The sequence below is a fragment of the Pogona vitticeps genome, chromosome 6, assembly GCF_051106095.1.
Source record: "Pogona vitticeps strain Pit_001003342236 chromosome 6, PviZW2.1, whole genome shotgun sequence".
Lineage (NCBI taxonomy): Eukaryota > Metazoa > Chordata > Lepidosauria > Squamata > Agamidae > Pogona > Pogona vitticeps.
This window is the reverse complement of record NC_135788.1, coordinates 112947093-112965329: the sequence shown is the minus strand read 5'-3', so window position 1 is coordinate 112965329 and position 18237 is coordinate 112947093. Positions and strand designations below refer to the sequence as shown.

The window sequence follows — 18237 nt, the reverse complement described above, 5'->3', positions numbered from 1 at the left end:
CGGGTGCTGCAACCGAAAAAAAGCAGTCTCCACATACTGAAGAGTTCTCAGTGGAGGGAAATGAAGGAGGGTCTCCCCAGGAGATCTTAGTAACTGGGCAGGTTTAAACACACACACACACACAGAGAGAGAGAGAGAGAGAGATGTTCCTTCAAATACCAAGGTCACAAGCCATTTAGCGCTTTGTAGAACATGGTCATCACTCAGCACTCAGTAGAACTTTTCTCTCTCTCAGTATTAACTCTAAAAGTCTATTCATGTCAGTGAGGAAATGGAGTCTACATATTTGGAAATTTATTAGAAAAAGCCCATCCTGTCAGATTGAGTGTGTGTGTCAGAATGTTTGTGAGTTTCTGAAGAAGTTATTGTGATTTTGAAATATAGGAAGAATATATTTACATGTTATTCTTGATCCTACCATTACCTTCCTACCTCTTACCTACAGTCCCTCAAACACCTTAATTTTTAATAGTATGAACCAAACACTGAATCTGGAATTGGAAAAAAAAATGGATTTGTTTTCAACTAAAAAAAAAAACAAAACGAGATTTCTTTAATGCAGAAGAAGAACAATAAAAAAATTTAAAAGAAATATTTGGCCAACTTTAAGTCTGACAGCTTTATTCCAGAGCAAATTTCCACTGATTACGTTTTTCATTATTTATATTGAAAATATTTTAGCTCCCCTTTCTCCTTTAAAAGGACACAAGGCGCCTTGCACCATTAAAAGGCAATATTTAAAAGCTTAAAACAGTAAGTATGGAAATAGTTTTAAAGATTTTTTTTTAAAAATTATAAATAAAAAAGGTAAACAAAATCAACTCCAAAAAGAGATTCAACAGTTGTCTTCCAGATGTGCTCCAGGTCTGAAAAAGATTCATGAGGAAATTTGTCTCCACCAAAATTCATGCTCCTATCATTTTCTGCTTAAATATAAAAATTTTTAGAACCAATGCCAAATATACTCATGAAAGATGAAGAAAATATTGATAGACACACCCACCTGATTAAACACCTGATTCCATACAATGGTGCTTCCATTAATAACGAACTCTTTGCCTGCAGGTGCCTGGGGGTCAATTTGTCCGACCTGGACTTTGTGGAAGGAATCATTGGGTGATATGTAAAAATTGATAATATCAAAACCGGCAACCAGTTCCCCTTTCTCATCCAGGAATATTTCTTCTCCAGCGTTATTGTTAAAGCGGAGAGTTTTCAACACAGAGTGAAGCTGGATTGGAGGAAAAAATTCATTCAATTATTCCTATACCCAACATACGCTCTAGATCAGGCTTGTCCAACGCGTGGCCCCCAGGCCGCATGTGGCCTGGGTCACCTCGTAATGCGGCCCAGCGGCTCCCCTGAATCTCTCCTCTGCCCCCCTCGCTCGCCCGTCTTTCCTGTCCGTTGTGAGCGAGAGAGGGGGAGAGAGAGAGAGAAAGAGCCGGCTAGCTAGCTGGCTAGCTCGAGCTGATGAGGAAGAGGGTGGAGGCATGTGAGGAGACAGAGACTGCCTCGCCCCTTCCTTCAGTTGGTTGCAGCCGCTGACAGGGTGGCTTCCTCCTCCCTTGTGTCGCTTTGCCTGCCTGCGAGTCGCTGCCCCAGCCAACACTGCTTATCTAGGCAGTTAGGGACTTAATTCTTCATATTTCTCGCCACCACCCCACCCGCAAGGGAATCGTTTTCCCCCTTGCTTTTTTCTGAACCGGCGCAGATACCCCTCGTTCCTCGCTTTGGCCGCCATGAACGCCAGTTGCGCCCGACCAAAAAGGTGAACTGCCTCGACAAGTTAAGGGAAGAAGGCGGGCGAAGCGTTTGAGGCAGTGACGGAGTAGAACTGGAGAGGGAGGAGGTCAAGAAGGCGAGAAAGTGGGGAGGGTGCATGGAAAGGAAAGAGGCGGTTCTCGGGGCTGAAGAGGGGGAGAGGAGGACCGGGGGGATGCGTGACGGGGGCGGTTGATGAAGCAGGAAGCTGATCACCAGGGGCAAAACAAGGGAGTGGAGTTGTGGTCATGGTAATGGTGGACAGGGGGGAGGAGGTGGATACAGGAACAAGGGTTAGTAGGTATGTGACCTAAAGGCAAAGGCCGCGGCAAGAGAGGGAGGCGGACAGATGGGTGAGTTGTAGGAGGAATGCAGGCCCCCAAAGAGAGGACTTACTGGAAGGAAAGTCCAAGATGTGGGTAGGGAGGAAGGAAAGTATGTAGAAGGCACAGAGGGGAGAAAGGGGGAGGCGTTGGAGAGTGATTAGGAGGGATCAGGGAGCGGAATGGGAGGTAAGGCGCAGAGCACCTACATTTGTGAGCAGCTATTTTCAAGGATGAAGCACACAAAGAATAAAACTAGAACCAAAATATCTGATGAGCACCTGGAGCACTCACTGAGAATTGCAACAAATTCCATCAAACCAAATATGGATGCATTGGTGGCTGAGAAACAATGTCAAACATCTCACTAATTGCATTTCCAAATAAATTTAATATGTTTTCTATGTTTTTTTGTTTTTTTGGATGATCAGGTATTGTACTGTTATTTTATTTTATGTGCAGCCCAAACCAAATTTTCATCTTCTAATGTGGCCCAGGGAAGGTGAAAAGTTGGACACCCCTGCTCTAGATACTGTTTTCAACATGTATCCTGCTCCTTCTTCTCCTTGTCTGAAGGCTAGTGAGAGAAAATAGATTCTTTCTCAAACACGGGGAAATGTTCCAGCCAAAACACAAGGGAATGTGTTCTGAAATAGTGAGAAAGGCTCCCTTTATCTTCTGCGGCAGGCAGAAAATGTCATAGAATCAAAGAAAAGTGAAGTTGAAAGGGGCCTACAAGGCCATCAAGTCCAACTCGCTGCTAGATGCAGGAATACGATCAAAGCATATCTGCCAGGTGATTATCTCAGTTTTTCTTGGATGACTCCAGTGTTGGAGCACTCATCAACACCCGAGGTAACTGGTTCCACTGTCATACTGCTCTAGCTTCCTTTAACTTGGCCCCATTGTTGTATGTCCTGCACTCTGGGATGATCGAGAACAGATCTTGCCCCTCCTCTGTAAAGACAGCCTTTCAAGTATATGAAAAATGCTATCCTATCACACCTCTGTCTTCTTTTCTCAAGGCTAAACATGCCCAGTTCTTTCAGCCTTTCCTCATAAGGCTTTGTTTTCAGCCCTCTGATAATCCTTATCGCCCTCCTCTGAACTTGTTCCAATTTGTTAGCACCCTTCTTGAAGTGTAGTTTCCAGAACAGGAGAGATTCAAATTGAGGCCTAACCAGTTCTGAATAGAGGGGGACTAGTAACTCACAGGATTTGGAAACTATACTTCATTAATGAAGCTAAAATAGCATTTGCTTTCTTTATAGCCACATCTCACTGTTGGCTCATATTTAGCTTGTAATCCACAACAATTCCAAGATCCTTCTCACTCGTAGTTTTGTTGAGTCAAGTATTCCCCATCTTGTAACCGTGCAATTGGTTTCTTTTTCTGAGTTGCAGGACTTTGCACTTATCCCTGTTGAATTTCATTCTGTTGCTTTCGGCCCAGCGCTCCATCCTATCAAGCTCATTTTGAATTTGGTTTCTGTCATCTAGGGTATTAGCTATTCTCCCCTACTCGGTATCATCTGCAGATCTGACAAATATTCCCTGCACATCCTCATCCAAGTCATAAATAAAAAATATTGAAGAGGACAAGTCCCAGGACTAAGCCGCGGGTTACCCCACTTGTGACCTCCTCCCTGTTAGAGAAGGACCTATTAATCATCAACGTCTGAGTAGAATTCTGTAACCAATGGTTTATCCACCTGACACTTGATCTAGCCTCCCCACATCTAGTTAGCTTGCTTATCAGGATATCATGGGGCACTTTCTCAAAAACTATGCTGAAATCAAGGTATACTACGTCTACAGCATTCCCTCTGTCTATCAGGGAGGTGACCTAATCAAAAAACAAGATCAAATCAGTTTGGCAGGATTTGTTCTTGATGCCCATGAACTTTAATTCATTCCTGGATGAATGAAATGGCCAAATACTGGCATCCCTCAGCATGATGGAAAAGCAGAGAAATAAAGCAGAAAGAAGAAAGAGCAAAGTGTGCTGCTTATATAACCCCCAGCAATTAAAGCACTCTCTGGACGGTTTACAAGTTAATTACACAGGTTATGCATATCCCCCCCATGCGACCTGGTTACTCATTTGACCGACCTCAGAAGGATAGAAGGCTGAGTCAACCTTGAACTGGCTACCTGTGGTTGAACTCTAGGTGGTAAGCACAGTTTTGGCTGCAGTGCAGGAGATGAACCGCTGCACCAAAAGGCTCCAAAGAATGGAATGAGTTGGGAATAGCACTGGGGATCTCATCTTTTCCATTGAGCAGTGATAGAACACAGTTTCAGAAAATTTAAGATGGAATTGGACAAATTCACAAAAGACATGCCCAGTTCTGGCTTCCTCTCTCGCATCATTCCCGAATTTTTCCTGTTTCCCCAAAAATAAGACCTAACCTGAAAATAAGCCCTAATAGTATTTTTCAGTATGCTCGTCATATAAGCCCTACACCAAAAATAAGCCCCAGTTAAATGAAGCCCCACCCTCCACCCTTTTGCAGCAATTAGAAGATGACATGACAGTATCTAAATAAAGGTAGATGGTTGTACATTAAAAAAAATAATAAAACATCTCCTCAAAATGAACCCTAAAGCATTTTTGGAGCAAAAATTAATATAAGACCCTGTCTTATTTTTGGGGAAACACAGTAGGTGAGACCTGAGTACCGTATTCTGCCTCTGACACTGGAGGGCCTAACAGTTTGTGCTTTGCCCTGTTGTGGGTTTGTTCTGGATTTGGCTTTTTGACCTGCCATGGATAAATGTTCGGAGGATCCTGTTGGTCTTCATCTCTCTTTCCTTTCCGTTTGGCTCTCAATGAATAGATGGCATCCAGGGCATGTGCTACAAAATAAACAGCATTGTAGATGCCATAACTGTGGCCAGACATGCCCATTTCAAACAAAGATCCAGGAAGATTCACAAACTTCTCTTGCCCAGTGCAGTTCTTTCCACCTGGATACTGCAGACCATGCAGTGGAAATGAGCAGGCAAATAGTGTGCACCAGAACTGATGAATGAAATATAGGTTTGAGTGAAATGGATTGATGTTCTCAAGAAAGTCCTCAAATCCTGGCACCATGTTGGTATGGAGGGAAAATGACAACGTGCCATTGAACGTCTTTGAGGCCAGTTTTATCCCCGCTGTTAAAGCCGTGTAATCCCACTGAGCTGTCGTGACCCACACCTTCCTTTGTGGCTTCATCTCACCAAATTCATAGATGTCTAAAACTAATCGTAACCCCTCTAGAGACTGTCTGTCTCCGTGCACAAGCATGACGTTGATTTCAGTCACTAAGAACGCCAAAACAATGGGTCGCACCCTCCTTTCCTGTATTTCCCTAGGTAAATATTCGGAGACTATTGGGATCACTATCGTCTCAGCAATGCAAATACGGCTCTGCAAGAGCTTTGGTCTCAAGGTCTGAAGGAAGGTTTCTCCAGTGTCATCCTCAGAAACAACGAGGCCGATCCAGTTCCATCCAAAGTGCTCCAGGAGCAGAACAATCCCCGTGTACTGGGGATCTTCACTGGGGATCATTCGGTAGAGAAAAGGGAACTGAATCTTGTCGCTCAGTCTCGAGTCAAAGGCACCATAGCTGATCTAACAGAAAAAGAACAATACATTTTAAAAGAAGAATCTTATAGCTCTGCGTTTTATAAATCTGGCTGGGGAGCTAAAGGTTGAGAGTTAGATTGCCACTGTGCCTCCCTCGGAGGGTCTGCAGGACTCAGTGATCTATTGGGTCCCTTTCAATTCTGTAGTTCTAAGAGGATGGTGACAATATCTCTTCACTACAAAATCATCATGAGCAGATGTTTCTTGTTATATGCTGTCACGATACTTCCAGATGACGGAGTTCTCAGTAGAATTTTCAAAGAAGGTGAATGGAATAATTTACCAGGACCACTGATTTTTCATGGGCAAACAAACTTGTGAAAGTTTGTTTGACTCTCTATTAGCTCCACTCCACTCCACTACTACTATTATGATTGGCTCCCAATGTTTACCACGGTTTCATTCTTTACCCCAAAGTTTGTTGTTCTTATAAGGAGCCAACTTATAGCAACTCTTATAGGACTTTCAAGGTAAGGGAGATATTTAAGAAATGATTTTATTAATTCTATACGTCCAAGTGAGTTTCCATGGCTGAGTGAGGATTTGAACCCAAACCTCATGAATCCTACTCCATCACTCAACCCACTACACCACAAGGGGTCTGCTTAAATAATAACAATAATTTGCCCCCAAATCAATTCTGATTTATGACAAACTTTTTAGGCTTTCAAAGCAGAGAATATTAAGAAGGGTTCCCTTCTTCTAGGAGCTCCCAGGAGAGGGGGTTCTACTCTCAGGAGGCACTGTTGAGAATCAAACTCCCAAACTTTGATCTGATGCCGAAATCACCCAGCTGTCCAGCCAGTATGTTTACCACAGTTTCATTCCTGATTCCTCTCAATCTTCCACGTTCACGTGGCCAGTGCGACTGGACACGGAATGCTGTTACCTTCTCACCATAGGAGTACCGATTTATCTACTCGCATTTCCATGCTTTCGAACTGCTAGGTAGGCAGGAGCTGGGACAAGTGACAGCTTACTCCGTCGCGTAGATTCAGTCTTACGACTGCAAGTCTTCTGACCTTGCAGCACAGAGGCTTCTGCGGTTTACCCCACAGCACCACCACGTCCCTGGTGACATCTACTTAGCTCTTAAACCATACCTGTGGTATAGTGTAGACATTTAAAATGCGGGCCATCTGCATGGAAGTTCGGGAGGTGAGACCACCAATGACAGCCAGGGCTTTCTCTGTCATGCCACAGTTGTAATTGAGGGGTTTTCCTTTCGCCGCGTACAAAAACTCCACAGTGGTCCAACAGGTTCTCCAAGCATCAAAAGCATTGTCATAAATCTTGTAACCCAGTGTGGTATTTGGTAGCAGTTGAGCGTTCTTGTTGATCTCATGGAGAGCAAAAGCAAAGGCCATGATGTGCTGGTAGTTTTTAGGCATCAGACTGCAAAGACATTTAAAACCCTTTTACAACTTGACTTCAGAGAATCAAATATATTACAGTTTCTATTGTGATTGGTTCATCTAAGTAAGCCAGATACTGCACGCACACCGTGCAAAATCTTAGTCAGTGACCTTAGGGAGAATATCTTTCTATTTTCTTTCTCAACCTTTCAATTCGTCTTCTGGCTGATGTTCATCTCTCCAGCCTCTCTTCCACCCAGTTATGTAACTCTTTTGTTAACATATCTCTGCCCCAAAATATTGCAAGACAAGGGAAAATTCATGTATAGGAATGAAACCTCTGAAGTGTCTGAAGTATTTTTTAACAACTCCAAATTTCAGCTGGTGCATGATAATAATAAAAAATCTTAGACCCTAGGAATCATTGAGATCTGGTCATGACAAGGAGGCACACAGGGGAATCAAATTCTCAACTTATCCCTCCGCAGCCAGATGGATTAAACCACTGACCATCTAGCAGTTTAATGAAGGAGTACTCCATTTTGTTCTCTCAAAAATGAATCTCTTGTTCCTGCCACAAACCTTCCTTGAATGAGATATCCAGGGATTGAGACCAAACTGATTTTACTGAAGACCAGGTTTGATCTCAACCTCATGATGGTTCTCTTTATACAATAACAGAAGTGGGATATTTGTTTGAAAGTACATTGTTTAAATTTAGGACCATATGGACAAATAATATCTGCTCTTTAGTTTGTGATGTTACAAAGCATCTTTAGGTTCATTATGTATTTCTGAAGAAAAAAAATGATAAACATCTACTTACTAAGCAGTTATGTTAGATAGTGGGTGTCTCACAAAGGTCTCCATGTTGAGGTTAGCAACAGTAACAGATACAAATTCACCAATGATAACGTCTTCTGAAGGATCATCTGAAGGCTTCTGGGTTTCTGTCCTCCATTCACACATGGTGGAGCTGAAACTGTGACAGGAGCACGAGTGCTGAAGGGGGAGCAGTAACACCAACAAAACCAGTGGATGGCCTGGCAAACATTCTGCGAAGTCCATGTTGGGCCCCAGAGATGATCTCCTCCACTCCCTACCACAAAGCTCTATCTGTTCTGGTGGAAGGCACAGGAAACCTGGGATTGACAGAGTGCCTTCACCTCAGAATTCTGAGATAGAAATAGTCCATGTTGTTTGGGAAGGAGCCTTTATAGAGTGAGGTAAATATTTTGAAGTGGAAACAGGGTGTTTTTGATCTTTTTTTTAAAAAAAACCAACCTCATAGGCTTCTGTTTTTCCATGGGGATTTGATGAGCAGCATCACGAAACAGCAAATTTAATTGCTGGGAAGATAATCAAGACTCATAATATGTGTTGGTGTTTTTTGTATCTGACAGTACAGCCTGCATTATTTTGGAGTTTGGAAAGTTTGTAAGAAACTGCAGAGGGAGAAAGGAGCCTCCCAACAATTAATTTGGAATTTCTGAATTCAACAAGACTTGTTCAAAGTGGAAGAAGGAAGGTGGGTCTGTGTTTTTGTAAGCTGACTTTGTATCCTGCTCAAGCTCCTAGACAATTACTTTCAGCTGAGTCAGGCCACTGGTTGATCAAGAGCAGCAAGAATGATTGGAGACCTCACAAAACACTCTCCCTCCAATGCAACCTGCTTTTTAGAGAGAGCATTTTGCTCAGCAAACCATGAATGTTGCTACTAAACATTGTCTATTATTATTCTGGGCCACGGTGAACAAACCAAACATAAAAACAGCCACTTCTGGTTGAAAGGCCTAGAAAACAGGAACCAAGCAGTAGACTTGGAAATGTCAACTGTTTATTCTATATTTATTGAAGATTTTATTGTCTGCTGCTGAGTCGGCAACCCTAAAAGTGAACTGGAGGTCCTTCAAGGGCAGGTGGCTGTGCAAAACCCACAGAAGGCCCCCTCTCCCGACTGCTAGTTGTGCTTAGGTAGTTTGGTCAAGTCTACGACTAGCCTTGCAAAGTCGACAAACAGCCACTGCCCCTCTATGAGTTTGGTCCCCGAAGCCAGAGGAACTGAGGCGTTCCCAGAAATCTCTGTGGATCTTAGGATCACAAGGTCCAGAGTCTTAAGCTCTCTGCTTCCCAAAGTCACAAACAGAAACTAATATTCAGCGACAATGACCAGAGAAGAAGAAAAGATATAACACTGGGACTAGGGATAGTTTTATCATCATCATCATTACTATTATTAATTTCTTAGACTACATGTCACATAATTCTCCATGTGTCAGGAGTTCTGCCTGACACATGGACACCTTAACACGGCTCACCTCGGAGAAAGGACTCAGATGGGAGGCCCTGGGTTTCAGCTAGGCCTAGCTCCACCCAAGCTTTCTGTTCCTGCCCCAGTGCTACCTGGGAGCTTTCTTTCCGAGCACAAAGCTCAGTTGGAGCTAGGCCTAGCTAAGCCTCAAGGCCTTCTAATTTAGGCCTTTCAGCTAGGGACATGACATTTAGGAGGTTGTAAGACAGATAGTATACCCAAAATGGGGGGTTATGTTATTGTAGTTCTGAGCCCTGCATCGCTCTAGTGGTGTCCACAGAGGCTCCTTTTTCCATCCCTGAAACCATATAAGACACAAAAGGTAGTTCAGCACAATTGGGTTGATTCCCACAGGGATGGGGAACACAAATGTTATGCCAAACAATTTACCTTAAACAAAAGACTGAGACACGAAGGCTTTTCTATTGAAGTTCATTTTATTTACATAAAAAGGAAAAACAAAAACAGAACGCCACTGCAGTTTGGCGGGAAGGAACACCATTTCACCTTAATTTGTGGGTGATTAGGGTTTCTTCAAAGAACAAAGGAATTGGTACAGTCTTATAGCTGTCCCCTCAGGGCGAGAGGGGTGGGCCTTTGAGGTCATTAAGTTAGTTAGCAACAATTCATTGGATTAGTGAAAACACATTTTAGACATGCGCAGAACAATTCACTTTCCCTAAATTGGGCCTTTGTCCCAACATTCCATGCTTATCTCAGAAAAGCGTGAGACCTTGAACAGAGAAGAAAAGGCAAGGAGAAAGGGGGGGTCGAGGAGCCTGTTTTTACAAGGCTGGCTAATCTCTTCTGAATACACACACAAACAGCTTGGTTTTCTTTTTCAAGTAAGAACAATCTTTTATGAGGCAATTGCCTTAATTGAATAAGTCAAACTTTTACTTCTATCAATTATTCCCCCGTTTTTCTTTTTATAATTTCTTTTGACTTATTCATTATTATGAAAATTTCCCCCCCTCCCCCAGACCAACCTAAGGTGTCTTTCACTTGGACAATTTTCATAGGAGCCCCAGGTACAATCGAACTTTACAGGCACCTTCCTGAGGCTTGCAGGGCGTGGTAGATCAGGTGGCTAACTTCACACAGTTTCATACAGAAACAAACAGGTGAGTTTCTAACCTGCACTTGCTGCTATTCTCCATACCATGTTGTGCTGAACCCAGCCTATTCCACCACATTTAATTCTAGTCCAGCCTCCATTACCAATTACTGTAACACGGAATTCAATCCAAATTCTCTCGGGGTTTTCTCTAGGGTCATAACAAGTTTGAGTTTCAAGGGAGTCCTGACAAATTTTGTACTCTACCTTGTCAAATGCACAGGAGGTAATATTATCAACACAATTGAAGATGGACTTATAGGTTAAGGTCTGCTGTTCCCTGCTTCCCTGCCTTGTCGTTATTACACAGGGGCAGGTGGATCCTGTAGCTTGTAGCACAAGGCTCAAGAAGAGCCCTCACACTATCATTATTTTGCCATCAACCTGTGGTCTGCCAATAAACAATTGCCTGATATTTCTCCAAGACATTAGAGGGGTGGGCTTTTACCTCCGCTTGTAGTGGGAATTCCATTCTTCGTCCGGACTGGGTACTGACCAGGGGTTTGCGTTTTTACACTTCCAACACGTTTCGTGGTGCACCGAAGATGCGTAACGGAGTCATCCCTTGGAAATTGGTCTCTGCCCGCGCCGAGCTATCAGATTGAATTCTCCACAGACAGCTTGCAATTGGCGTTTTTACAGCCTACAAGCTTCAGTCCACAACCCTTCAGGATATCTCACCTTAAGCACATACCACCTCAAAGCCGGGTTTTCGTCAAATTTAGTTATTCTGGCACTCCAATGGTGAGGGCAAAAATGGCAATACAAATAACAGTAAGGCTCAAAAGGATCCAATCCTATCAGGGGGTCTTTAAGTTTCAGATATTACCTGATACTCCGAGTAAACTGCCGGGAGGTGAAAGTATGAGAGTAGAAAGACCACTTTCTTCGGGGAATGACCTAGTCGGAGTCTGACTCTGATCCAGGGCTGATGTTGCTATCTCTGATTTTAATGAGGGGGCACTGCTTGCAATCTCGGTTATGCCAGAACTCTAGACTTGAAGCCAACTCAGTGCTAGTATACAAAGTTCCACGGCCCTTACCTCGTACCTCTTTGCGTACCATCACAAATCTGTAAAAACTCCGTTAAAGATTTTCCTTTCCTCCTCCCAATCAGTGGTCCCCTCGTCCTCCAACACTACTTGATCACCAATTGAATATTTTTTTTTTAAGAAATAGAGTCCCCTAAGACTCCTGTCTATTCTCAAATGTACCTGCCAAGTTTGGATCAGATTATTAACTTTTCTTACTTCTATATACACACTAAAGAAAGGACAATATTTATGCGCTAACCGACTAATGGACATTACATATGTCATTTAAAAATAGTCTTTTAGTCCGTCCTTGGACACAGGCACAACTTTTCACCGTCCCTCAGGGTCGACTGCGCGCTTGGCTCTGGTATAGTGAGTCCAACCAGCTTCCTCAGTTTGGATGACAGTCTCTGTTGTCAACAGAATCTGGAACAGACCAAGCCATCTTGGGGCGAGCGGTTCACTCTCCCATGCCTTGATATAAGCCCAATCCCCGGGGTGGAAGGAATGCACTGCTACCTCCAATGGCGTCTGTTGCACTGAGATGCCTCGCTCCCTGTTATCGGAGAGAATAGAGAATAGGGCCAGCAAATACTTTCTTATAAAGGCATCCTTGAACAAATCTAAATTAAGGCTCACTCTCTGTGTATCTCTGTGCATTAACATCCCAAATTTCCATTCTGCACAGGCTTCAAAGGGCGAGAGTCCTGTAATGCTATGCAGCTGCTAGGGGCAAACCCTTTGGTCAGGGCAACTGCGCTTGTTGCATCAACTATTAATTTGCTCTTTCAAAGTCTGGTTCATCCTTTCAGTTTTTACCCCTGTTGCTAACCATTGATTGGATTAACCCATATCTACAAATAATTTGTTCCAATAAGATTTTACAAACTGTCCCTGCCGTTGCCCGAGCTGTAGGGTATGCCTCTACCCAGCCAGTGAGCTGATCAGTTATTATCAAACACTGATTCCAAAGTCCTGACTTTGGCATACCAATAAAATCACATTGCAAATATTCAAAGGGGTGGATGGCCAGAAGTCGTCCTCCCATTTCTGTTTTTCTCGGGTTATTCTTATTTACTCTCTGGCAAGGAATGCAGTGGGCTAAAATGGTGTTGGCGTGTGACCACACTTTTCTTCCCTGTATATTTTTGCAGAAAGGCTGAGACCAGAGCCTTAACTCCCCAGTGTCCTCCCTCATACAATGCCTTGAGGACTTCCCTGACCACCCCCTCGGGCAGCCATTGTCTTCCATCTCTCAACTTTAGCGTGCCATTCACCATTGTAGCTCCCTGCTCCTCTGTCAATTCAAGCTCCTTTGTGAATACACCAAAGGGGCAGTGATCTCTTTACTGGTAGGAATAAGGGCTGCTAAGAGGGCGGGATTCAATTCTTTTCCTGCCACCTTTCTTGCCACTTCGTCAGCCAGCCGGTTTCCTACTACCTCCGGGGAGTTTCCCTTTTGGTGCCCTGGAATGTGGATAATAGCTACCTTGGACGGGAGGCTCAACGCTTCCAGGGTGTCCAGTATCAACTGATGGTGGGCCAGATTCTTTCCCTGGGATGTAAGTAGTCCTCTTTTACTCCAAATTTTTTCCAAAAACGTGGACTACTCCACATGCATACTTAGAGTCTGTCCAGATATTTACAGATTTTCCTGTGCTTATTTCTAAAGCTCCTTTAGGGCATATAATTCTGCTGTCTAAGCTGACATGGACGGGGGAAGGGGTCCAGATTCAACTTCGAACCCCTTATCCTGTCTACCACTGCATATCCCGTTATTCTTTTCCCATTCACTACTCTAGAGGAACCGTCAGTGTACAGGTTCCATATTCCCCCTATTGCCTCTTCCTGTAGGTCTTCCCTAAACTTTATCTGTAGACCAGTCAGGGCAATACCATCATGTTCATTACACAGTTCCTTCCTGACAGTTTCTGATAAACCCTCAGTATTAGATCGAGTTTTTCAAGGAGAATAGCCTCGATCTGTAGCAGCCTACTGACCATCATCCACCGCCAAGGATAGTCCTATGCTGGTGTGAAGAATGCAGGACAATCGCTTCCTATGTTGCATTTACTCCTGTTCTCAAATTCTTCACCTTAAAACTGGAATATATTTTCTCCTAACGATTTCCGGGTTTAGGCTCGATGTAGTTGTTTGTTATAGGAATTAAACCATAACCCATAGTTTGCAAGGCATCCATGCCAATGATTAGATCCTCTGTGGCTTCTAGATAATTCACTCTCAATAAAAATACCACACATTTTAATCTCTTAAAACTGGTAGTGACCCCTGAATGCAAAAGTGACTTCTAAGGAATTCCCACAGAAAGTGCCTATGTAAAACAGGCAAACCATTCCTGGTGTGAAATCAACCCCCCTTGTCTCTCCAGCTCCCACTTTGTGCATCTGGAGAAGCAAGGAGGGGGATCTGAACATTCCCAGCAATTCTGCTTGCTATCTCTTATCTACTAACCTATTTCTTTCTCCTGTCTCCAAATTCTCTTCCCTTGCATTTTCAATTCAGGCTTTTTAAACACGTACTTCTGCCAATCAATCCACATACTGCATCTGTCATTTTCCTGCATGTTTTTCTGTGGGATTCCATAGTCAACAATTCCCCTAGTGTCTTTTGTGTGTGTGTGTGATTTTCCCCATTTTCTAACTACAAATTTTACAGATCTGCATGTGTTTATACAGTCCTAACGCTGGCCGGGATCTCCCTCCCTCAACACCAGGCGATTTTTTTTTTTTTCCTACTCTGTGCCTACTCTTAACCCTTTATACCCCAGTAAGTTTAACAAGCCAAAAGAGCTTTTTCTCATTCCCTGTTCTCCATTCGCTCCTATTTCTCTTAGGACTCTTCCTGAGGATTCCATTTCATATACACTTTTGGATAACATTCTCTGTGTTTTTCATGAACTTTGAGAAAGTTACGTTCCTTCTTCTCTTTTTAATCCTTTTTCCTTTCAGCTAACTGTAGTGCTCAGCTTAGAGCAAACAGTTCTGCTGTCCGAGCTGGCATGCACTATTAAGGACTCCTTTCCTGAATCTCCTTCCTCCTCTAGCTGCATCGCTAGTTGATACACACTTATTTTTCCCTCCTTTATAGCCTTTCCTTTCCCATTTCCCCTCAAAACTCTTTACCTGATCTTGCAACAACTTTCCTTGCCTTCTTTACAACATACTCTCTCTCTCTTTGCCTAGCTTCACCTAAGTATTTCCTGAGCCACCTTAAAAGTGAACACAGTCAGGGCCCCTTGCCCCTCCTTTCTCTCCCCCCCCCCCCGCTTCTTCATTCCCTTCTCTTCTGAGCGGGTAGGGCAGAGAAAAACTCCTCCTGTTTTCTCTTCTTGCTACCACCTTTGAGCTTTTCGCTAGCAACTGTCCTATGGGTTTGGTTGTCATGTCATCCATTTTCTGTAACTTGGACTTTATATCTGGGTAACACCCTGACACAAATTCCAATCTCAGAATATTTTCATTTCCTGAATCTTCTGGGTCCAGCCCAGTGTTCCTTCGCATATTGCGTTTTAGCCTTTCCAGATATCCAACTGAACTTTCATTCTTTTCCTTTCGGTTGACCAAAAAGCCAATTTCATGCTAACAGTCTTAGGGACTGTTGCCTCCAACCCTTTCAACAAGAACTCTTTCATTTCTGCACTTCGCCCTCTGATATTTTCATCCTGGAAATCCCAATCTCCAGGGGTTACTTCTGGAAGGGATTCCCCAGCCGCCTGTTCTGTTCGAGCGGCAATTGCCAGAGTCTCCTATGTGACTCCAGCCAGCTGCTTACAAATGTGCAGCAGCTCTGTGGGCTTGTAAATCATAATCCCTAAAGCATCTCTGAGACTTCTCTGAGTGGATATTGGGCACTAACTCCCTGCTCTTCTATCTGCTGTGCCTTAGAGCGGGTCACTAGTCCCTCGGACAGCGTCCCGTCTTTATTTTCGCCATCCCCCTCCTTTTCTTTTACTGAGGTGGAGCAGTCCAATTTACAAACTCCAATTTTGTCATTTCCTCACCTTGTAACTTAGAGCCTATCAAGTCTCTACTTACTGCCAGTTTTATTTCTTCTCCAAATTTGATTAGGTACCATATCCAAAAATCTACATAAGGGACACGGGGCGGATGGGCCAAATTTTGGCCCTTTAGAACGAATATCAAATTGTGTCTAAACTCCAGAGCACACGGACCATTTCCTTCTCTGTCTGAAACTCCTGTACCTTTTTACAGACTCCCAATGCAGCAACAGCTTGCCCACCGCACTGTTGCCAGGAATTCCTAACTCATTACCACCCCCCCACAAGGGCCTGGAGTCGGGGCGTCCCCCTCGGAATTCCTATGGTCCCCACCGGACCTTCTGGACCCCCGCGGGCCCTTTCTGGAAGTCTGTATTCCCATCCCACGGGAGACAAAGACACAAGGATAGGGAGGTTGCGTAGAGAGTAAGGGGTCTCTCTGACGCAGACACAAGGAGGGTACAGACAACAGTCGCACACCTTGGCCCAGGGTCCCGGACTACTTCAACGGCCACCTCTGGGAACCGCAAGGTCTCTCACTCTTCATTCACACAACAACAACCAACCCTTTCAGAGTTTCCCACTACGACTTACCAGGTCCGTTGATCTGCTGGTTTGTTGATTCGTTGGCCGGCCGGCTTAAAAAAAAACTCTCGCGTTCGTGCCTCTTTCCGAGTTCTTGATGCCAAGCAGCCAAAGCGTCGGCAAGGAAGCGGCTGCCTTAAAAGAAGGCAGAGGCGCCTTCCGATTCACTTCACCGCCGCCTGTTCTGCCTGACCTCAACTGGATAAAAATCCAGCCCCAATCGGGGCGTTTAGAGATCCCGGACGAGCCCCCAAATTGTTATGCCAAACAATTTACCTTAAACAAAAGACTGAGACACGAAGGCTTTTCTATTGAAGTTCATTTTATTTACATAAAAAGGAAAAACAAAAACAGAACGCCACTGCAGTTTGGCGGGAAGGAACACCATTTCACCTTAATTTGTGGGTGATTAGGGTTTCTTCAAAGAACAAAGGAATTGGTACAGTCTTATAGCTGTCCCCTCAGGGCGAGAGGGGTGGGCCTTTGAGGTCATTAAGTTAGTTAGCAACAATTCATTGGATTAGTGAAAACACATTTTAGACATGCGCAGAACAATTCACTTTCCCTAAATTGGGCCTTTGTCCCAACATTCCATGCTTATCTCAGAAAAGCGTGAGACCTTGAACAGAGAAGAAAAGGCAAGGAGAAAGGGGGGGTCGAGGAGCCTGTTTTTACAAGGCTGGCTAATCTCTTCTGAATACACACACAAACAGCTTGGTTTTCTTTTTCAAGTAAGAACAATCTTTTATGAGGCAATTGCCTTAATTGAATAAGTCAAACTTTTACTTCTATCACAAACAAACTGTCAGAATACTGTGGCCCATATAGGAGCGAATTTGCTCTTTGGACACGAACCAGACTGTTCTATTAGGCATCCATTTTATAGCAGGTGTGCAGCCACAAGGTCAGCACATGTAGCTGATGCAATCCTTGAAAAGGGTCTTGGATATGATGGAGAAGACACCAGATGATGTGCCAGTGATTGGTGTTTCACACTATATAAGTGCTGCACACCATAGTGGAATATGGAGCTTTGGATGGAGAGTTGCTGCACGAAGTGCTGTCTAGTTATTTTACTGATAAGCGTATTGTTTGCTGATTGATGTACAAAATTCTGCTATACACATTTTGTATATACACTGCTGGTGAAGGAATCTCCTGTCTCTGTGAGTCTCTTTGCTGTTGGTAGCCAACCTAACAAGGCCCACAACAAAGAGGGTTTATATACCCAAACCAAGGGCAATGGGGATGGACAGCCCCAGCCCTTCCTCTCTTGCAGTCCCTCCAAAAGCTGGCCTTGAGGCTTCTGCTACCGCTGTCTCCTCCAGTCTCAGAGCTAGGTGACAGTTGGTTCTCCTGGCCCAGATTCATGGGAACAACCTTTATCCTAATGGTGGTATTGTTTTCCCTCCATTAATGGGACCAGGGAGGTGGCTTAGGGTTAAGGTTCTTCTCTACCTCATCCCTTGACACTTCCAGTTGCACTAGCACCCAGGTCCAAGGGTGGTTCTTGTAAATGTTCTCTCCATTTCCTTACCTAGTCCCTATGAAAAAATACCCATGGTTCCATAGATGCAATCTGCCAATTACAGACTGAAAAGACCAGAATTACTTTACACCCTGGTGTATTTGCAAGTTCTCGCAGGAAGGGCAAAGGCAGGACTTCCCCAGTCCATGGACCTGCTACCCAGCTGAGTATGACAGTCAGTTGTCTGGTGCCTACTTCTTGCTCCCCGTGAAACATAAGGTATTGTGGGAAATGTAGTTTTTTTTTGAGTTCCCTATATATAGCCCAATTGGCGGCAAAAATTCCCACAGTACCTGAAGCATCTCAGCAAGCACCAGGGCAGGAATTAGGTCGCAGACGGCCTACTGTCCTATTCAGCTGGATGGCAGCAACCATGGGGGCCCAGAGCAAGTATGGGAGGTGCTGGCCCCCCACACACACACACACACACACACACACACACACACACACACACACACACACACACACACACACACACACACACACACACACACACACACACACACACACACACACACACACACACACACACACACACACACACACACACACACACACTTGCCCAGGT

The 18237-nt window shown here is 44.1% G+C and overlaps 2 long non-coding RNA genes across 2 annotated transcripts in view; both read right to left on the bottom strand.

The window, feature by feature from the left end:
* The window catches only part of LOC144583411 (uncharacterized), a 409702-nt gene that overhangs the window by 104981 nt on the left and 286484 nt on the right, over positions 1-18237 (bottom strand). The gene's annotated exons all lie outside the window — the stretch shown is intronic.
* On the bottom strand, positions 9806-16938 carry LOC144583737 (uncharacterized). The gene is made up of 2 exons (XR_013537647.1): positions 16151-16938; positions 9806-12094 (listed from the first exon to the last, which is right to left on the bottom strand). It is a non-coding gene; the product is annotated as an uncharacterized LOC144583737 (long non-coding RNA).